We start from the raw sequence: 22,994 nt of genomic DNA, 5'->3' as shown, positions 1-22,994 counted from the left end.
CTGGGTGGCTCAGTTGGTTAAGCAGCTGTCTTCGACTCAGGTCATGATCTCAGGGTGCTGGGATCGAGCCCTGGTCAGGCTCCGTGGAGTCTGCTTGGGATTCTCTCGCTCCGGCTCTCTCTGCCCCTCCCCGCACGCCTCCCGCACTATCTCTAAAATAAATAAATAAATCTTTAAAAATAAATAAATAGTCCTTTATGTGTTAGAGTCACACTTTGTATTTGTGAGTGAAATGATATGGTCCTTGGGATTTGCTTTAAAATGCCCCAGAAAAAAATTAAAGGTGTACATAAAACAGGAATGACGGAATGGGGGTGGTTGTGGGAGCCTGGCAGTGAGTACGGGTCCTCTGTAATATCCTCTTAATCCGTATGTGTTTGAAATTTTCCTATGTGAAAAAAGGGAAGAGAATCTGGTTTTGCCTGTTTCTGGACGTTCTTTCTTTCTACCTGTAGCAGATGCGCGTCAGAGCCCCAGTCCTGAGCAGGGAACACCGGTCACTCATCCCCCAGGTCTAGGGGCTCCCTGTACTTTCTGGGTGTCACCGCCGCCCTGAGGCATTTTCCTGCCTCTTCCTTCTAAGCGCTTACACTCACTGTTCTAGCCTGAGGCAAACAACCCAACAGGCCTACTTCTTGGCGTAATTTTGTGGTGGGAGGGACCTACCAGCCTGGTGACCTGGATTGGGTTATTAGAATCTTCCCATGGCTGCCCCAAGGTTCCCTCCTGTTCATTGTATCTGTTTCCATCGTGTTCGGAGCGCAGGACCAGTGGATCCCACAGGTGCATCTGTCTCCCCTGAACGTGGTTTCACATGTAATTTGCTTTGTCAACGTAGTCTTCTCTGCTTCCCCTATTTCAAGGGTTCCTTAAAATTTCTGATTTGATGGTAGCATGCTTTTTATAGCATTATTAACGTTTGAACTGACCTCCCAAACCTCCCCACTGCCCCAAAAACCCCACTTGTCTGTCATGTTTTAGAGATGTTGGTTGTTGGAATGGAAAAATATTCATGAGCACTGGGTTGGCCATTTTGATTCAATATTCCTAAGCTTTTTCAGTGCATTATAACCAAACAATATGTATACCATTCTGCATCTTGCGAGTTTTAAAATCTTCCGTTAGAATGAAATATTTTCCGTTTTATTGAAAACTACTTGCAATAATAATTATTCATAATTGTGTCATATCATATCTTATATGTATCCTGTAATTTATAATTTCTGAACATTTACATTCAGAGCCTTTTCAACTTTTTGATATTAAGTATAATGAGTAGGATAAGTATCTTTGCTTCAATATTTACTCTCAATATTAATTTTATTTCCTTAGAATAAGTTATAAAACATGAAATTACAGTGAAAGAACATGATCTCTCTCTTTTTTTAAAGATTTTATTTATTTATTTGAGAGAGAGAGCACACGAGCAGAGGGAGAAGAGAGGACAGAGGGAGAAGCAGACTCCCCGCTGAGCAGGGAGCCCGATGCGGGACTCGATCCCAGGACCCTGAGATCATGACCTGAGCTGAAGGCAGCTGCTTAACCGACTGAGCCACCCAGATAACCCAAAAGAACATGATCTTTAAAATGATTTTTGATATCTATTGCCAAATTTATCTTCAAATTATTTCTGTCCACTTATGATTTTCCTTGCCACCCCCAGCGCTGTAGGAGTATCCATTTCATCTGTCATTAATCTTTACAATTGTTTTAATCTTTGCCAACTTATAAGCACTAAATGATATCTCGTTTTTATGCTCTTCTATTATTTTTCCACACAAATTTCAGAATAATTTTACTAAATAAAGAGAGAGAGGAGGAAGAGAAGGGAGGAGGAGAAAGAAGAGAAGACAAAGAAAACTAAAGAATTCTTTTCCCACTAGGATTTTTTTTGGATTAAAAAAATCCCAAAGTGCTTAAAAATGACATACATAATACATTAATATACTATTATTTAGGAAATCAAACATCAAAAGTATATAGGAAGGAAAATTTTTAATTCCCTTTTTATCCCCTCCCCCCTTCAACTGCCCTCCCCTCTCCAGAGATAAAATTTTTAGTGTTTTTTGAAAAAATCTGTATGAATTTTTATTTATATATGTAGACATATATAATTTTTGTTAAATTGATTGTTTTGCTTCCTTTTTTTCTATTCTTGCCTTGGAAATTATACATACTATCTCTATTCCTCTAATAGTTATTCTTAAAAATGAAGTACTTTATTAAACGTAACAATATCTAGAATTAAACCATGGCTGTATCCTTTCCAAATAATAAGACAAAGCCTTAGGTAGTCTTTACTTCTCTTTTACTTCCACTTCTGACCATAAGAAAATCATCTAGGATTTTTTTTTTTTTTAAGATTTTATTTATTTATTTTAGAGAGAGAGTGTGCAAGTGGGGGGTAGGGGCAGAGGAAGAGGGAGAGAGAGAATCTCAAGTAGACTCCACACTGAGTGCGGAGCCTGATGCAGGGCTGGATCTCATTACGCTGAGATCATGACCTGAGCTGAAATCAAGAGTTGGATGCTTAACTGACTGAGCCACCCAGGTGCCCCTCATCTGGGATTTTAATTCAAGATTTTCATCAATCTTTTTACATTGCATATCACAATTATTTAGACTTAATTACCCACCTTTCTACATAAGGTTTTTTTGTGCCCCACTTTTTTTCCTTTTTTACTAACAAGTTTTATTTTTCTGAAGTATGTTCTTTTTTTTTTAAGATTTTATTTTTAAGTAATTCTATACCCAATGTAAGGCTTGAACTCACAACCCTGAGATCAAGAGTCACATGCTTTACTGACTGAGCCAACTGGGTACCTCATGAAGTATGTTCTTAAGTAATTTTCAGAAAGGAGATAATAAACTTTCTGCATCATTTCGAGTTCAAGGAAGTGTTTATTTTATCCTCTCACTTGAATGCTAGCTGACATAATTTTAGATTAAAAATTCTTTTGTCTGAGATTTTTGAGGATTTGCTCTATTATTGTCCTCTATAATCCAGTGTTGTTGATAAGAAAACTCTTAACAAATTCCCTGGGTTTTTTTGGTTGTTTGGTTGGTTTTTAAATGAGAGACTTCTTCCTTTTTATAATCTTTTATGCTTTATTCTCATGGTGCAATGCATAAGTCTCAGAATGAGTGCCTCCTTACAGCTTCATCCCAGGCCCAGCCCTGAAGCCAGACATTGTATATTCTCTAAAAAGAGTAGTAAACAAGGTCAACAGGGTCTCTGTCTGCAAGGAGGTTACATTTGAGGGTTGGGCTGAGAGAGACACGACAATAAACAAATGAATAAATGAAAGAATTAAGGTAAAAAAAAAAAGGGAACATGTTGCTCTAATAGAGAACAAGGGATTGAATGTATAGTTCTTTAAGATGAGGTTAACATTTAGGAACATATAGATTTGTATGTGTGTGTCTTACCTTCTCTTTTCCATTTTCTACCTTTTGTTTCTCCATCCTACATTCTGGACATTTTCTTCTTATATATCTTTGGGTTCACTAATTTTTTGCCTCTTTGTCTAATCTGCTGTTAAACCTGTTAAGAGTTAACCTGAGTTCTTAATTTCAATTATTGTATTTTCAGTCCTATAATTTTTATTTATTTGATTTTCAAGTCTGAAGTGTCACTTTTATAGTTCATAGGTTTTTGTCAAAATTTTAAAGCTTATCTTTTATCTTCTGAACATAGTAAACATGGTTGTTTTATAATCTGTGTAATATCTATTAGAATCTAAAATATCTCTGTTGGTTTCTGTTGTCTGTTATTTCTTGCCCATAGTGTTTTGTCTTTTTCATGTGACTAGTTATTCTTGATTGTGTTCTAAACATCTTTTTTTTAAAAAAAAGATATTATTTATTTATTTAGAGAGCAAGCGGCAGGAGGGGCAGAGGGAGAGGGTGAGAGAATCTCAAGCAGACTCTGTGCAGAGTGCAGAGCCCAATGCAGGGCTCGATCCCACGACCATGAAATCATAACCTGAGCTGAAATCAAGAGTTGGACACTTAACCGACTGAGCCACCCAGGTGCCCAGTAAACATCTTATTTTAAAAACTTGTAGAAATAGTTTGAGGCCTGAAATAATGTTATCTTCAGCATGAGACAAGTTTCGCTATTTTCTGTATCACATGAGTGTGTTAACAATCTGGAGTCACCTTAATCAAGCATGTATTGACTGAAATTGTTACCCCTATGGATGATATAAAACTGGGCAGAATCTGGGTGAGGGCTGATTTACTCCAGTTTACCTTTACTCCCAGGGTGCAATCCTTCAGGGTCCTAACTCAAAGTAGGGGTGGAGGATATATTTTATCAGAGAACTGGGATGATCCTGTTTGATTTTTTGTATTCCTCATCCCAGAGAGGCTGTCAGTAACACACTCATCCTCTCAGCCTTTTTTTTCTCCAGATTGGCCAGTGTCCCCTGCACAAAAGTAGTGTCAGTGCCAGGCTCACTTCTCTGGATTCATGTATTTTTCTGGATCTTGGTACTTGAAATAAAAGTTTCTTTTTCTGGGGCACCTGGGTAGCTCAGTCAGTTAAGCATCTGATTCTTGGTTTTGGCTCAGGTCATGATCTCAGGGTCATGAAATCAAGCCCCGAATTGGGCTCCATGCTTAGCTCAGAGTCTGCTTGAGATTCTCTTCCTCTCCCTCTGCCCCTCCCTCACTGTCTCTCTCTCTCTCTCTCAAATGAATAAATAAATCTTAAAAAAAAAAGAAGTTCCTCTTTCTGACAAACTCAAAACAAGCTTTACTTTGCCAAAAGAAAAATAAAACCTCCCTATGAAACCTCTTTATGGAACTCCCTCTGCACCTTCAGCAAGGGTTTCCAAACCTGGATGATTAACAGAGTCACTTGAGGAGCCTTTAAAATGGCCCAATCCTGGGAGGTGTGTACTTGGTAGGTGAAGACTTTCTCATGTTCTGTGATCACAAGTGGTTTTGAGATAGTCTCCAGATCCCCAATGTCCACATATATTTTTTCCTAAGAAACCACTTGTAATTAGGTATTCCCTTTCATGGAGCCATTTTCCTACTAATAGCTACCGAAGCCAAACTAGCCAATTGAAGGACACAGTCCTTCTGCCTTGAGTGGTTTCAGTATATCAACATAACTGAAACAAGGATAATCAGACTCCTGTGTGGGATTTTTTTCAAGGCCATCAGGAAAGATTTATACCTTCCATTATGGTGACTGAGGTGATGAGATGTCAGTCTTGTTTTGCTGATGGCTGTCTTGTCTTCTGTACAGAAAACCTGTCTCAGAAATGAAGAAAGGAAGAGAGAAACATTTCTGACAATGTGATGAAGCCTCTGAATATTGTGCTGGACACTAGTTATGCCCCTGGACTTTGTAGTTAAGTGAGCCAATACATACTCTTTTTTTCTGGTTCAACTAGTTTGAGTGGAGTTTGTATTACTTGCATACAATGAATACTCTGTCTCTCCATTCTAGAGAGACTGATGTGACTAGGCAGGTTGTCAAGACAAGAACTCAGGCCCAGGGGAAGAAGACAGATGCGTGGCTATGAAACCTGGGGCATCTGGCCTGATAGGACCAGAGCATGGTATTGGACTGGGAGCACATAAAATATAGTCAGCACACGGGCTAACCATCTTTGTCCTGCACTCGTAGAAGATATCAATAATCAATCACAGCATTCTTTCCTACAAAGTCAAGACAAACCATTGCAACCTTATTATTCTTAACACACAGCTCCAGGCAACCACTACCATTGATTTGAATTTGTATATATTTACCATCTTGGAGTCAATGCCTAAAGACTGAGATGCATTTGTCTAGGAACTGGGGCTTGAGCTTGGATGTTAGCCTGGTTTTATTTGGGATTTCTTCCTTGTGGATACTTTGTGAGGGCTGACTAGTCAATTTATTGTTATTGAAAACACTATGGATATGCATAATGATAAATTATTACACTTTCTTTTTTTATTGCATTTTCTTTTTAAACATTTTAAATATTTTACATGTAACTCCAAATGATTCTTGAATTCATAGCTTCCCATTGGTATCTTTGTTTCTCTTAGTTGGTGAAAAGTAATGATATTTTTAGTTGGTTCTGAGCATTGTCAAACACTGATATTTTTGGAGTTGTCTTTCTGGCATTTAAGAAAAAGCCCAGGAGAACTTGGAGCTGACCTAATGGCATGTCACTGGGTGGTTACAGATTTTCCTCTTGCAGTAGAACAATGCTTCCTTTTGCCAACTGCCTTAATTTCCTGCTGTACCAATAAAAAATCAATGATAATAGTCTATTATGTGGATTTTCATTTATCCTTTTTATGTTTAAGTTCAACATTTCCCCACAACCAACAAACAGATGACCTACTCAAGTGATTCAAGTGCAATTGCTAAGAGAATTTGTAACAAAGAGTTTTATGGGCCTTAACAATTAGTCAGGAAAGCCAAATACCATTTAAACCTTTACCTATTTCTAACTCTTCCTAAAATCCATTGCATATTACAAAAGGAATGTCAATTGTACTATTATTGTAGAAATAGTAATCCTTTTGTCTCAGGATCTTAACTGACCCATAGATTAAATTTAAGATGTCTTAGGACAAATATAAGAAATCATCCAATGCTTTTAAAAATGATGATATATCAGAAAGATCACCATAAAATGTCCAATGACAGGATTGAAATTGCACTCACTTTGGCCAATTACATTAGTTGCTGTTACTCATCATCATTGACATCAGTTCTAATAGCTAACACTTATTTAGCATTTACTTGTGCCAGATACTGGACCAAGTGCTTTACTTGTATTATTACATTTAATCCTAGCATAAGAACAATATACTTTTATTTACCCTATTTTACAAATGAGGTAGCTGAGGTGTAGAGAGATTAGGTTATAATACCAAGTGTTATAACAATTAATTAATTAATTAATGTACAGTCTGCATTCAAATCTGGATTTGTATGAGTCCAGAGCCTATTTAGATGAAATATGATTATAAGGGCTTGCCTATATATTCATTAAGCTCAGATGCAATAACGGAAAAACTTCAAATGATAGCAGGTTAGTTTATCCATTCTCTTGTGTTTAGGAGGTCTGGAAGGAGTCAGTCCAGAGCTGGTGTGGTATTCCACAGTATTAGGGAATCCAGCTTCAATTATCTTGTTGCTCTGCCAATGTGTGGCTTCTATTTCTAAAGTCACCTTCTGGCTCAGGATGGCTGCTGGAGCATCAGTCATCACATCTGCATTCTAGGAAGTAGGAATTCACATACCAGTTTTATTTTATGCCTTTGGTTTGAAGCTAGTCACAAGGTCACATCAAGCTTCAAAGAAGGCTAGGATAGGTAGTCTTCATTCTGGGCAGCAGTATGCTCAGCTGAAACTCAGGAACAGGGGAAAATAAATATGGGAAGTGGTTCAATAACAGTGCCTACTCATGTCTTATTTTTAGCTGCTTTTCCATAATTTTTGTGAATAGAAGAGTCTTATATTTTTACATTCAGTAATAGTCATATCATTGTTTTAAAAAATCAACTCAGAAGAACATCACTAAAATGTTGCTTATTATTTTACATTCAGTCATTTCACAAAACAAACTAGACCCCTGAATCTAACATAAATAAAGCAGAAGCTCAGCATTATCATTTATCTGCCACACAGAGTCAGTCCTGCCTTTAATACTAACATTAGAAGAGGGTTTTGCTATCAAGGAATATTCTAACAGGCATGTTTTTATGCTGTCTTGGTAATTATCTTCTTCTGAACTATTGACTAGAAGCCATGAGAGAACAAGTTTCCTAGCTTCTGATTCTCTCCTTTATACTGTGCTGCCAAAATCTAAGCTGGAATGTGTACAACCGTGAACATTCACTCCTACAATAAAAAATTCCAGGTACTATTCTGGGAATCTCATTAGTAACTCTAATAGTTTTATAATTCTATGCTCTTGTTTACTTGTGAAATGTTTTACATGCATGCCATTGCTTTGATAGTCATCGCTGAGAATATACATGTACATAAGCACGGAAGTCCTGAAGGAATGATGGAGCATTTTTTTTTCCATTTGACAAAGTATTTATTAAGCCCTCACTCTATTCTAGGCACTGGTTAGACATGCAGAGAGGAGATTCAATAAATAACACCTCTTTTCACTGCCTAATACTGAACCCTTCAGTTGGGCAGTCTTCACTGCTAGTCTCAGGCAACACTAAGGACCAGGTGGTCAACACAGGGCCTGCCCCTATACTGTGAGTCAAAGGAACCAGCTGATAGACCGGACTGGGAGAGACTTGCTCTACCTCCTACAGGAAGGCTGATGTTATAGCAAGGAGTATGTCTCCCATGAAGGAGATGTCAGGGATGAATAAGAAGGTTCTCTCATCTGTCTCTGCCCCCACAGAAATCAATCTAGAACCACAGGGGAGCCTCCCCAATCCACAGAGGAACTGTTTCCTATCTCCCCAGCTCTTTGCTTCACATCCTCCAGTTCCTTTGATGAAGGGCAGAGGCTTCCTAGAAGCTGAAATTCCCTCTTCTGCCTCAGGTATATCAGCTCTGTGGCTCACTCTACTAGTCAGCTGACCAACCCCCTTCCACCGTCCTTCTCCCCGACCACCTTCCAGTGAGAGGTGGTCACATGACATTTTGGGTTTTGGATACTGAAATGTAGGTGGAAGTTCCTGGGGAGCATGCCATTCCCAATCTACAAGGCAGAGTCTTTCTAAAACAGAAAATGTTTTTTGGCCCTTTGTTCTTCTTTCTTCCTGTCTGGAATGTGAAGATGGGGCCCAGAGAAGCGGTAGCCATCTTGCCATGAGAAGACAACACATTCAGGGAGGAAAAAGGACTGCCCTAGGAATGTGGAACAGAGCTGGAAAGTGCTTGGATCCCTGACTGACTACATTGTGGACTACCTTTATGGGATCAGGACCAGTTGTCTCAAAGATCCCAAATGATATGGGATTCTTGCTGTGTGCTATGGTCTGAGTGTTTGTGTCCCCTAGACTCATGTACTGAAATCCTAACCCCCAAGATGATGTTATTAGAGGTTGGGGCCTTTGGGAAGTGAATGGGTTTAACATCCTTATAAAAAAGGCCCCAGGAAGTTCTTTTGCCCTTTTCCCCAAGTGAGAACACAGTGAAAAGAAAGTCATCTATGAACTAGGAAGCTTTGCCTCACCAGATACTGAATCTTGGACATCCCAGCCTCCAGAACTGTAAGAAATAAATTTCTATTGTTTCTAAGCCACTTGGTCTATGATATTTCATCATAGATGCCCAAAAGGACTAAGACACCCTGTATCAAAACCTCAAAACACTGTATTTTAGTTATCAGGAGCTATATTTAATGTTTCAAATATTCTTTTGGAGACAAGTGTTTGATTTGACATGTTCTGACATCTAAGGAAAATGAAGGCTTTTAGAGTTAAATATTATTTAACTTGCTTTTTTGAGGCATGTATTAATACATATTAAAAGCTAAGGGAATGGGGGCACATAAGGGCTGGAAGACTGAGAACAAGTTGAAGAATGGATGTCTGTATCCAGCACACTATTCCTGATTTCTAAGCTTTAAGGGAACTCAGGGATCTTCTAGTCCGAGGATTCCCAGATTGAGTCACCAGGACTTCCCTGGGGGTGCTCCTAGAGGGATGTAGGGAAGTGGAGTAGATGGGCTCCAGGCCCATCCTGGTTTAACCAGGACACCTCCACTTTTCCCTGAGCCCTTCTCTGGATTCCTGATTACAACTAATCCAAGTTGTCAAATGAAGTTTAAGGCTACAGGTTTAGTCAAAATTAAGTTTAAAAACCACTTATCGTTCCCAATACACTTATTTTCTAAAAAAAAGGAAGATGACACCCAGCAAAGTTCAAATGACTTGATCAATTGGCAGACTACAATACCCTCCCTTTTTGTTCCCAGTATATTGTTATTCCTGCATTAATGTTTTATTTCCATGCATTATTAAAGAGGGAATTTCCTCCAAATGTTTATCTATGCAAGACTGGATTTCTTTGGCACAGCTCCTTATCCAGGAGCCTCCTAATAGGAATGCCACAAGGCTGTAAACTCCAGTGAAAAAGGACATAATGCAACTGAAAATTCCAGAGGTAGGTGGACTTTAGGTTCTACCTGATCAGGGTTTTCATTCCATAAGTTCCGCTCCCCATAGGCTAACTCAGTCTGGTTCCTTATATGATAGTTGTCTGAGGCAACAGGCACGAAGATCTTGAACAATCATGAAATAATCCTGACCTTTGCGATGATCAACCCACCTATGAACCAAAAACTGTAGCAAACTGTCCTTTGTTCTAAGGACAACTGCCTTGTGTTCTTGCTGTCTGCTGAATGTTTTTTCTACCATGCCTGTGCTTATTCACAGTTTTAAAATATCTCTTTAACTTAATTATCTTGTATGATCTAGTGATGAATATCATTGTTTTCCGTCCTTCCTTTTCTGGTGGAGTGTTACCTGAGTTGTTTTCTTCCTAGTGCCTTATGATTGTGGGGTTCCATTACATGTTTCTTTAGTGTTGACTTCATTCTTGACATTGTTCAACCTGAAAATCTGAGTGAAAGTGCTCAGGTTTGGCAGCTTTCACCATCAAAGTGATCTGGAAAGTGGTCTGTTCTTTTTCTCTAATGGATGGGGTTGAGTTGATATTCTCTGTGCAGCATTTCTTGCCTGTGTTATGTGAGGCTAGGATCTAGGCAAAGATGGCAAGTGCCACAGCGAGCTAAGGTTGCTCAGGGACACTAATGTCACCAGATCTCTCTCGCTTCAAACACTGCATTTGCAGCCCCTCTACTTCCCTGGCCAGGAGTGGGGAATTGGGACTGGAGCTGTGGGTTATGTTCCAGACTCTGAAATTTTGGAACATCCCTGGGCTTTCCATTTTGCCTGCCTGGATTAGCAGCAAATCCCTTAAATCAAAATGACCTGCATCTTTGTTCCTAAGAACAATAAAAGAGAATAAAGCTAGCTTGGGGGAAAGGAGCCCCAAAACATGAGTGGGGGATGCTGGGGAAGCAGAAAAAAAAAAAAAAAAGGATGAGAGTGAGACCTCTCACTCAGGATTTAGGAATGGAAGGCCCAGATCCTGGACAGAGTTTCTTGCTCCCAAAGGTATATAATAGGAGGAGGGGAGGCAGCTGGGGGCTCCTTTGAGATTTTGAAGGATATCTCAGTCAAAAGACTCTTGTAATTTCATTTGCAGAGGTAGATATAATTTCATTTGCAGAAAGTTAAATTAAACAAATATATCAAAAGAAGAAAAATGCCATATGAGCAACGATTTTTTATGGCAGTGTACGTATAACTGTACATAATACTACATCTGCTATAATAGCAAAAATGAAAAGCATTTTAAATGTCCAAGGACAGGGAAACCATAAAATAAACCAAGATATCAATGCAATGAAATACTATGTATCCATTGTAAGAAACAGGCATGATTACTCTAGAATTGTGATGGCCAATCTTTGAGTCACTAGCCTCAAGTGGATGTCTACATTTGCATTTAAATGGATTAAAATTAAACAAGAAAATTCAGTTCCTCAGTTACTCTAGCCCCACAGCAAGGGCTGAAGAGGCACATGTGCCTAGTGGCTACCATCAAAATGCAGGTTTTGAACATTTTCATTATCATAGAAGGTTCTATTGGGCAGTGCTGCTCTAGAATGCTGGAAAAGTGTTCACCCATGACTGTGGAAGTGAAACAAAAGTGGCATGAGAAGCATATGCACTGATCATACCAACAGAAAAATCATATACATGCATGGGTAAAGATTGGTCAAGACAAGGAAGCATTAAAATGATTTCAATCAGGGAAATAAATGCACCAGGTGGATTTGAAAGTTACCTTTTAGAGTGGTCTAGAGTTCAATTACTAATGCAAGAGATTCATGAAAACTCTCTTTGGGAAGCCAATTGTACCTGCTGCTCCTGGACTAGACACAGAGAAGTTGAAGAGGTGGCATCAGGATATGGAAGAGTGAGGTTCTTAAGTTGGCTTTGTGACTGAAACAGCTCTGTGATATCATGGAAGTCACTGCAAGTCTCTCTTTTGTCAGATAAACTCCAAGGTCTCTTCCAGCTCAGAGGAATGGTTGCGCTTGTCTTCCGGGGGAGGGCAGGTGTTTAAGGGGCCCATTGGGCCAGGCTTCTGGAGGCTGTAGGAATGGAGAGACAGGACAAGTTACCAAGTGGTGGGGGGAGTTTAGCAGAGTCTGATGATAACCGTGGATCCCAGGGACAAAGGAGGAGAAGCAGAAGGGATACCTGAGGACAGAGGAGCGGGTCAGTGACAAGATGAGGGATTTGTATTCTAGACACTAAAGAGCTATAAGAAAAATTGCATCTGTTTTTATTAAATGTTAGAGATGACTTTGAACGGAACCTAAGTGAAACTGCAAACACAGCTGAGAAAATCCCAGTTCTGTCTGGTTCCTTGGAGACTCCACCCCCTCTTTTTCCGGCTGGCTGTCTAGTTACAAGTGGTTCACCAAACACACTCCCATTGGCTCCTTAGTAACACTCCAGAGTAGGGCAATTCTTCCCTTTGTTCAACTATTTCTATGTCAGATCGTAAAATCATCCTTCTTGAAAATCACTTATTCTTGAACATTTCCTGTCTGAATTGATTTTACAGTTGTAGCATTTTATCTAAATCATTTCACGCTTCTTTTTAGAGTTTGAAGATATGTAATATTTAATCCCATTTCCCTCCTTATATATTTTTCTGTTAAACATCACATGGAGAAATTCTTCCACTAAATAATTGATATTATCATCCACCTTTATGACTTTTTGATGCATAATAACTACTCATTCACATGCCTTTGATATGTCTCCTGTAGACTCTGGTGTGCTTTCCTGTTTATACTTTTATTGTAATTTAAACAAAACAAACTACCCAAATCTGTACCTGTAAAACCCTCTAATGGTGCAAAATACATGCATGAGTTGGTGTGTATCTGTGTGTGTATGTGTGTGATCTACACATTCATTGAAAAACGAGCCACTTATTAAATGCCATGCCCTGTGGGAGGTCATAGTTGAAAACATATAGTCCTGTCTGCCAAGAAGCTTATAATCAAGTGGACACGTGCTTTGGTCATTTCTGGACAGTCCCCAAATTAGAAAAAATACCGGGTTCCAAAGGTGTATTTTAAAGCAGTGGCTCAGAACCCAAAAATTTGTTTCTTATAAAATTTGTATAAGTTTAATACAGTCTCCCTAAAATAACTGAATGCATAAAATACCCTGGGTATCATTATACTTAGTGTAATTTAATTCAATTTATCAATACGTTTATTGCCTAGCTTGTGAAGAACTGGAATACAGAGATGAATAAGACATATTTCTTGCTCTCAAGCAGCTCATAGTCTGGTAGAGAAGGCAAACCAGGAAACATGTAACTGCCAGTAGGCACAATGGGTGCCAAGCAGTCTAGGAAGCCTTCATAGAAAGCACTGGTTACCACCCTACCACTTTTGCTAAGGGACAAACCAGAAGGCTTGGAACACATTTTCCACTGACAGAACTCTGGTGGTAGAAGAGGAAGGATCTGCCTCCCCTATTCTTCCGATCTGCTGATCAGGCTGTGGAGAAGCACCAGCTCCAAGGTAGTAAGATCGTGGTCTGGAGCAAAGGCTGAACGACTTGTCAAACTAGGACTTCCTGCTAATGCAACTCTGCAGGCTAACTTCCTGTTTTCCCCTTACTCTTCATCAGGAACGAGGAAGGAGGGCCTGTCTTTCTTCCAACGACAACATCATTGATTTCTTTCCTTTCCTGGCCCACTGTGGAGCTAAGAGCAGCCTAAGACACCCATAAGACCTTCTCACTGCCTTTCAGATAAAATCCAAACTCCCTTCAGGGCTGGCCCTCATCTGTCTCTATCTTGCCCTCAGCCACACGCCACCATGTTCTCTTTGCTACAGCCATGTACACTCCTCAAGCATGTCACACTTTGCAGTATGTTCTCCAGTCTTTTGTTTATACTCTTCTTTTGGCTGAAAGCACTTTCCCTTCTACTCTTGGACTGGCTGAACCTAAGTCATTCATCCATCCTTAACCTACATGTCATTTCCTTAGGGAGTTCTTCATTGGCCTTAGATGAGGGAACTCCTAGATGATCCACTACTTCCCTTTTCTTAGTCCTCTCCAAACTTCCCTTCCCTTTACTCCTTTCATTTGTAAACTCCAGAGGGAGGGCACAGACCTCATCTCTCTGGCTCATCATTGTAGCCCAGGGCCTGGCCCATAACATGGTGGATGCAGGGTGGGCTTCATGGGCTTGCAGCCTGTGTAGTTGCACAGGGCCTCATGTTCAGAAAGGTGAGTTTAGGGTGCCTGGGTGGCTCAGTCAGTTAATATCTGCCTTCAGCTCAGGTCATGATCCCGGAGTCTTGGGATCGAGTCCCAAATTGGGCTCCCTGCTCAGGGGGAGTCTGCTTCTCCCTCTGCCCCTCACCCCACTCTCATGCTCTCTCTCTCTCAAATAAATGAATAATCTTAAAAAAAAAAGGTGAGTTTAATGTTTGGTTTAATGATTTGTATATGTTGTTTTGAAAATTCTTAAAAACTTTGGACAAGGGGCACCACATTTCCATTTTGCACATTTCACAAATTGTGAAGTTGATCCCATGTGGATGAATAAATGAATTAATGAATATACATTAATCTTCACAACTTGTTGAACCAAGGAAATTAAGGCTTCTGCAGTCCTAATTTCAAAAAAGAAAAAGGATTTTAGGAAGGAATTGCAATGTATAATGCAGACATCTTTATGATCTATTTTGCTATTTTTCACATATTGTTTGTTTCTATCAGGAAAGAGAAACAAGGCCTGAAAAATATGCACTCTGTTGTGTGACATGTATTTTCATTTAAAATTACTTTTTATTCAACTACACTGTTTATGAATTAAAAAAAAAAGTCCAGAATGATTTACTTTGTCTTGTGCCTGATTCATTATAATTGGAAAGATGGATATAACTTCTTAAAAAGGAAAAACAAAGGAGCAAGAAAAATTCTGCAAAGAGTGGATGCTACCTAAATTTCTACTTCTTTAGGGTGCATGAACATCAGCAGGAATATTTGAGTAGTAAAAGCAGTACTAGAAAAGAATGGCTCTCAAAGAAAAAAGATGCAGGGTGTGACATCGCATCATAAATTCAAGGATGCCATTCAAGAGACTGTGTCTGGGCTTTGAGCTTTTAAGGCCTACAAAGGACCTCTGGTAAGCTTTGTGAGGACAGCTGGGGAGTCCTCTAGTTCTTTTATTAAAGATCCTCTGAACTGTCATTACCACCTCTAGTGGCCAATGGCTATCATCGGTATCTTTGACCAACTGAGGAGAAGGCAGCTCTTTGGGGGTGGGGGGTGGGAATGTGGGTTCCAACAGAGTGGGGCCTGGAGCAATATACCATTTTGAGAAGCTGATTTCTTCTCACTCCTTTAGGCCCAGAGGACCAGCTCCAGGTCCCATTATGCCAATCACTTGCTGTATAACCTTAATGATTTCCTGTCTCCAGATCTTGACTTCCTTGTGTGTAAAGCCAGAAGTGGATAAAGGCTTCATATCACCTCCCACCTACCTTTCCAGTACCCTGAGTCTGCACCCAAGGACATTCATTTCCCTGTCCCCGGGAGTTTGGAACTGATACCCTGATCCATCTACTGGGTTCATCCTTACCAGAACCCCGTTTGCTACTTCTTGACCCTCTATTCTTTCTTGCACATGCTGTTGTCTTTGTCCTTGTGTCCTACTGAATAACTCTCCCTTCACCGTCCACACTTTCTTGATTTACCTGCCTAATGCTTACTCACCCTTCAAGAAGTTAAATCCCCTCCCGCCCAAAGCTCTCTTGAGCTTCAGCCTCCATCCACATTCTACAGAGTCCTGTCCACAGGCACTCATGTGTGCTCACAGCCCCCTGCTTCCTTCTGTTCTATCTCTCATACCACTGTATCATTATTGCCTATTTCCTTGTTTGTTTCCTTCAGGAGTCCCAGAGTTCTTTGAGGGTCTGGATGTTGCCTCTTCAACATCTAGAACAACCAACATAGTAGGTGTTCAATCAATGTTTGTAGAATGAATGACTGAATGAACCAATGAAGGAAAGAATGAAGACCTCATCAACCTGCTGTCTTTTAGAAAGCAATACTCTACTTACTGGGCCTCCTGGAAACACAGTGCCTTGATGAAAGAGGGCCAAATGGTAGAGGTTGGGCTGGTGGGAAAAAGGAGTCTCTTTGCTACTCAGCTGGCCTTTCTACTTGGCCAAGGCCCCGTTGGCCCAGCTCACAGCATAACTGTAGGGAATAGCAACAGGAGGCATCAGGAAGGCTCGTTGGGTTTTGTTGCCTTACTCACATCTGCCAGATTATTCTCACCCTGTCTTAAGAGTATTGGCAGTAGGAAGTAGGGGAGAAGAACAGTTCTCCCCCTTTACTGTAGCTCCTGCCAGGTTGGCACAATTCCTGCCTCAGAGATACCCAGGAGTATACAGTAGAGACATGATCCCCAGGCTTGGCTATGAGAATGACGCAGCTGATGAAGTCATGTACTCAACGTTCATGTGGCAGGTACTATGCTGCTGGTGCTGGCACAGGTATGTAGAGAACCAGACACAACAGTTGGCCTCAAGAAGTTAATAGTCTATTGAGGGAGCCAGACAGCAAACAGAACATTATAATGCAACAACAATTAGGTAAATTTTTTTGCCTCCCACCAGGATGTAAACAGCTAAATAAGCCCAAATTCCTGCTTTTACAGGAATGGAAATGTCAAGCTGATATTAGGAATTCTTTAATTAATCAAGTCTTTTTATATACATAATCTTTAGCCCCCACAGAAAATTCATGAGGTAAGTGTAATTGTCTTCTTTTTGGATAAGAAAAGAAGTTAAGCAATTTGCTAGAAGTCACCTAATTTTCAAGAGTGTCTTGGGATCAGGACCATTTAGATCTTTACTCTTGGATCTTCCATCCTCCAAAAGCCTTGGTACTCAGGAAGCTGAGTCTAAAGCCTGACAAGTTCGTGAAGTGCCTTTGAAACAATCAAGAAGATGATTAGACTCAACATATCTAAGTCATCTGTGTGTTTTTCATTCTTTGAAAGTTAAACATCCATGGAGGGCATGTGATATATAGGAGCAGGTCTGGGCATGGAGAGGAAGCTCAGCCTGGGGCAAGGGGTGGTGGTTGGCAGGGAGGTGAGACAAGACATGAGGCTGCTCCGGACACAGGCAGTGATCTGGGGTGCTACCCTGGCTGCGGAAGCCAGGCTGGGGAAGGAGGCCAAGTGGCTCAAGGCATAACGGTCAAAGGACAGTGTGTACTCAGGCCAAGTCTAGACCAGCTTTGGTACCCATTGGCACCGGTGAGAATAATCCAACAATTGGGAGTCAGCTACACTGTGGACACTGTGGCTGACAGTAGAGTGTGGACCATAGCATTGTAGCTGGTGCTGCCGAGGCCAAGGTAGACTCTGAACACAGATCTGCCTGACCCTCCTCCCCAACGAAGGATGGGCAATAGCACTCCCAGGGGCTCCAGGAGTCCCAGGGTATGGATGATTGGGTAACTTTATGACTGAATTATGAGGTCCTACCTACTGTGGTGTATTTGGGGCCACTCACCTCTTGTCCCAACCAGAAACTGAGGCATGTCTGGGCCTGCAAGTGGATAAAGCCTATAGGAGATCTAGCCCAGGCTAGGCAAAGACCAGGGAAAGGAAGAAGGGCCTGATAGTAAATGCAGTAACTTGCAATTAAGTAGAAGAGTACATTACTCAGAAGACCACATTCCTCAACCATTCTGAAATGAGTTTACTGTAATTCCAGATAAAAACAAAACTTTCAGAGCTGATACTTAGAGACTTGAGGCAAGGTTGGTTTATTTTTTTCTACAGTTTCAATATAATTCAGCACTTTCACTTTGCGAAGATAGACCTGAACTTTATGTGGTCTGCAGAATGCTGATTCAACATCAGGGTAACCAATGGTGCAATCATGACATGAAACAAGACTAGTGGTTGTCAGGGTTTTTAAATCTCCTTACTTGGGCCGGCCCACGATCTCAGAAAGCTCTGCCTTTATCAGAAATGAGAGCCCTTGTTGAAACAGCGGTCTGGAAATGCATACGTTCCTTTGAAACCTTTTTTGAAAGGATTTTTTTCCCTTAGTTTTATAAGGGGTGGAGAGGAGCACTGATTTAGTTTGCCCCGCTTTCCTCCAGTCGTACAAATGGCAGCTGAAGGGCTGGTGAAAAAAGAAATGGGGAAGGAAGAAGGGAGAAAAGAGGAAGAGGGTAGGAGGGGAGAGGGAAGGTCAACAAGGAAGGCTCACTTTTACTTCCTTGGAAATACTTGGTTCATTTCCAAAAACTCCAAATCAAGGTGCTCCTGGAAAAGCAAAAGGCTTAGGTTCTTCCAAATGTCTCCTTGTGTGACTTTTATCTGGCTCGATTTTATGGTTCCTTTGCAACCAAACTGTGAATTTAATTTTCTCATGTGACAAACAGACAAAAGTTCTTCCCTTTTCTCCAAAACACAATGCAGCAGCTGTCCCCTTACCCCCACCACACTTCAAAGCACCAAATTGACGTTTTCAACATACTTATCATAAATCAAATCTGCTGTGCACACCAGTAAATAGCGCTAGTAAGCCAGGTGTAACCGAATCAGATTTTTCAGCCTTGACTTCCAATGGTGAGAACAAGTATGTGCTGACAGATGGGAAAAATGATGAGGCATGGGTGCCATGCACCTATGCTTTCAGAAGATGGAGAACATTGCTGGAGTCTGGGATAAGATGAACCTGGGATCTGCCATGATCCAGTGATCTTGAGGGACAGGAAAAGCCAGATGGGGTCATATTTTAGAATTCCACCTGGCTTCAGGGTACTCTTGGTTGCTTCTCTGCATTTTCTCTACAAGAGTGGATATGAACTCTGGCACAGATGAAAGAGAAGATGTGAGAAATGGCCTGTACCTGGCTGGTGGGACCCAAGTCCCAGCTGAAGCCTCAGGCAAAGAACCCTTGATCCAAGTCTTGGTTCTGGATTCTCCATGAATGTACTAGCACAAAGGACCTAGAGAAAGCATGCCATAGCCCAAAAGCAGGTGCCAGCATTCTGTCCAGTGTAAAATTGTCTGCAAGAACCAGCCTGTGTTCTGGAGATATGTAGGATAACTAGAAGGGTAGGAAGGTGGGATTGTAGGTGATTTTGATTTTCTTAGCAATTTTTAATGGTTTTGACTTTCCCCCCAACCACTGAATCAAAAATGTCACATTTTAAATCAAGTTGTTAATCTGAGCCTTTTCTTTCAAGGGTTGAAAAGTTTTATCAGAAGCATATTTTGGGAGACCGTCCCCTTCTCTAAGTTTATAAAATGATCCTGGGGGCTTACACAGTACTTCAAAAATGAGGAAGGAGGCCATTGTCCTTCTTGCCGCTGATCTTCAGCTGTCTTTGGGGCACTGAGCACCAGGTGGTCCCACTTCATAGCGGCCCTCTTCGTTATCTGCAAGCTTTGTCCCAGGAATTCTTCTAGGGTTTGAGGCTGCGGCATGTAGGGTCCAACCATTATAGCGTCTCAGTGTCTGGATGCTGCATTCAAGGGGGGCAGAAATTTCAAGAAAACTCCAAACATCCATCACCTTTTATAATACTGGGAAATAAACCTCTAGGGTTTTGGTCTTTGCTCCTTTGCTATGGTTTGAATGTCTGTTTGCCCCTCAAATTCATATGTTGAAATTGTAGTGCCCAGTGTGATGGTATCAGGAGGTAGGGCCTTTGGGAGGTCATGAGGGGGGAGCCCTCACGAATGGGATTAGTGTTCTTATCAACGACACCCCACAGAGCTCCCTTGCCCCTTCCACCACGTGAAGAGACACTGAGAAGTTGGCGGTCTGCAGCCCAGAAGGGAGCCTTCACCTGAACTTGCTGGTACCCTGATCTTGGACTTCAACCTCCAGAACTGAGAAATGAATGTTGGTTGATTATAAGCCACACCGTGTGAGACTAAGACACCCTTCCAACTGAGCTCCTTCAGCATCAGCCTCTATTTCCTCTTCTCTGGGCAAATGCAGTTTAAGTCCTTCTCTTCAGGCCTGTATTGGTTTGCTGGGGCCGTTACAGCACAATGCCACCAGCTGGGTGGCTTAAACAACAGAAATGTAGTGTCTCATAGCTCTGGAGGCCAGAAGTCTTGAGATCAAGGTGGGGTTGGTTCCTTCCGCAGGCTGTGAGGGAGGGATCTGTTCTAGGCTTCTCTCCTTGGCTGGTAGATGGTCACCTTCATGCTGTGTCTCTTCCCTCTCTGCATATCTCTGTGTCCAAATTTCCTCTAGTTATAAGGACGCTAGTCACTAAAATAGGGCCTACCCTAATGACCTCACTTTAACTTGATTACTTCTGTAAAGACCTGCTCTCCAAAGAAGGTCACAGTCTTAGGTACTGGAGGTTAGGACTTCAATATACAAATTTTTAGGGGCAACAATTCAATACATAACAGGCCTAAACATAAGACAGTGGGAGGGGGTGAAACTGAAAGCTCAGACTTTTTAAAAACTAAACTTTACTTTTTTTTAAAGATTTTATTTATTTATTTGAGAGAGAACGTGAGAGAGAGCTTGAGAGAAAGTGAGAGCACAAGCGGAGGGGAGAGGTAGAGGGAGAAACAGACTCTCCAATGAGTCTGATGTCGGACTCCATCCTGGGACTCTGGGATCATAACCTGAGCTGAGGGCAGACGCTTAACCCATTGAACCACCCAGGCGCCCAAAACTTTACTTTTTTATTTATTTATTTTATTTTAAAGATTTTATTTATTTATTTGAGAGAGAGAGAATGAAAGACAGAGAGCATGAGAGGGAGGAGGGTCAGAGGGAGAAGCAGACTCCCTGCCGAGCAGGGAGCCCGATGCGGGACTCGATCCCAAGACTCCAGGATCATGACCTGAGCGAAGGCAGTCGCTTAACCAACTGAGCCACCCAGGCGCCCCAAAACTTTACTTTTTAAGAACAGTTTTATATGACAGGAAAATTGAGAAGATAGGACAGAGTTCCCATAGACCCCCTCACCTAGTTTCCCCTAGTTAATATCATACATTCTGATGGTACATTTGTTATAATTAATGAACTAATATTGATACATTATCATTAACCAAACTGCATAGTTCATTCGGAATTCTCCGGTTTCTGCATTATGTCCTTTTCCTGCTGCAGGATCTCACCGAGGATATCACATTACTTTTACTTGTCATGTCTGCTTAGGCTCCTCTTAGCTATAACAGTATCTCAGACTTTCCTTGTTTTTGATGACTTTTGATGACAGTTTTGAGGTGAACAGATTAATTATTTTGTAGGATGGCCCTCTTTCAGAATGTGTCCAATGTCTGATTTTTTTTTTTTTTTTTTTTTTCACAATTAGACTGGGGTTATGGGCTTTTAAAGGAACATCATAGAGGTAAAGTGCCATTCTTGTTACATTGTGTCAAGAGTACATACTATCAACATGATTTGTCACTGTTGATATTGACCTTGATCACCTGGCAGAGGTAGTGTTTGTCAGTTTCATCACTGTGAAGTTATTATCCCCCCACCTTTCCCTACTCGACCTTTTGAAAAGACGTTCTATGCTCAACCTACACTTAAGGAGTAGGGATTTATGTGCTCCTTCCTCGACAGTGGAGTACCCACATAATTTATTTGGAATTTTTCTGCAGAGGCTATTTCTCTCTTCTCCCTATTTATTTATCCAATCATTTATTTATATCAGTATGGATCATAGATATTTATTTTATACCTTGGGTTATAATCCATTACTTCTTTATTTTGTTGCTCAAAGTGTTCTGGCTTTGCCCATTGGGAGCTCTTTCATTTGGCTTCTATGACATTTTGATGTATCCCCATCAATGTAGGGTTGGGTTTTTTTGTTCTTTTTTTTGTTTGTTTTGCTTTGTTTTGTTTTCAGTATTTCCTTACTTTGTGGCACAATAAGATGCCATCTTGGCTGCTTATCAGTCCTGACTCCAAGCCCAGTTTTTATGTGTTAACTTCTAACTTGTTCCTGATACCCATACCCCAACTTTTGTCCTTACTGTAGAAACTCAAATCTGCTTTAGTCCTTATTTCACTCCTTGCGTGGAGCTATAGCCACCTACTGACCACTGATATCCTTCCTTGATATTGACCACAGCTGCTGCTTTGAACTCCTCCCTAGTTCCCTTTCTGCACTATCTTCACCTTCCAACGCTTCCCACTGCCCATAGCCAGCTTTGGGCCTCCCCCATCTGAGTCTCTGAGGGGCAAGTGTACCTCAATCACTGCCATATTTCCTCAATCATTACCTCTCCCCAAAAGGTTCATTTCATTTTCTCCATAAGGAAACTCTTCAGTCTCCTTCATTAGCATTTTTCCATAGTGCCTTCCGCAATACGATCTGTGAAAATGGAACTCTAAAGTCAAATCATGTGATCTCCATCTCTTTCCAAATCTTGACTCATAGGAACATATTATAGACATGTTGTTAGTAAAGAAGCCAGTTTTGCTCTGTAGATCTGCCCATGCAGTTGTTTTTGCCATCGTTACTGCCATTGTGCCTAGTACTCTGCAGTGCCCACTGGGGGAAACATTGCCTTGACTGCTGGGAAGTAGCACTGTGCGGTTGTTAGAGCTCTGACATGGAACCACACTACCTCCTACTAGGCATGTGACCTGGGGTGAGTTACTTAATTTCATCTTCATCTGTAAAATCAAGCTGATCATAATATATTGCTTTATAAGGACAAAATAAGATTATTGAGCCAAGGTGCTTAGAATGGTAACTAGAATATTATACCCACTCAATAAGTGACATTTGTCATTATTATTTTTCTTATGCCCTTTTGGGCCACCTTCAGTTCTGTAATGTATAATGCCTTCAAGCTACTCTTTCTTGGCAGTAACTAACAACCCAGGTTTGACCATCCTGTGCAAACATTTTAG

The sequence above is a fragment of the Phoca vitulina genome, unplaced genomic scaffold, assembly GCF_004348235.1.
Source record: "Phoca vitulina isolate PV1807 unplaced genomic scaffold, GSC_HSeal_1.0 scaffold3, whole genome shotgun sequence".
NCBI lineage: Eukaryota > Metazoa > Chordata > Mammalia > Carnivora > Phocidae > Phoca > Phoca vitulina.
Note: the sequence above shows the minus strand (reverse complement) of the source record.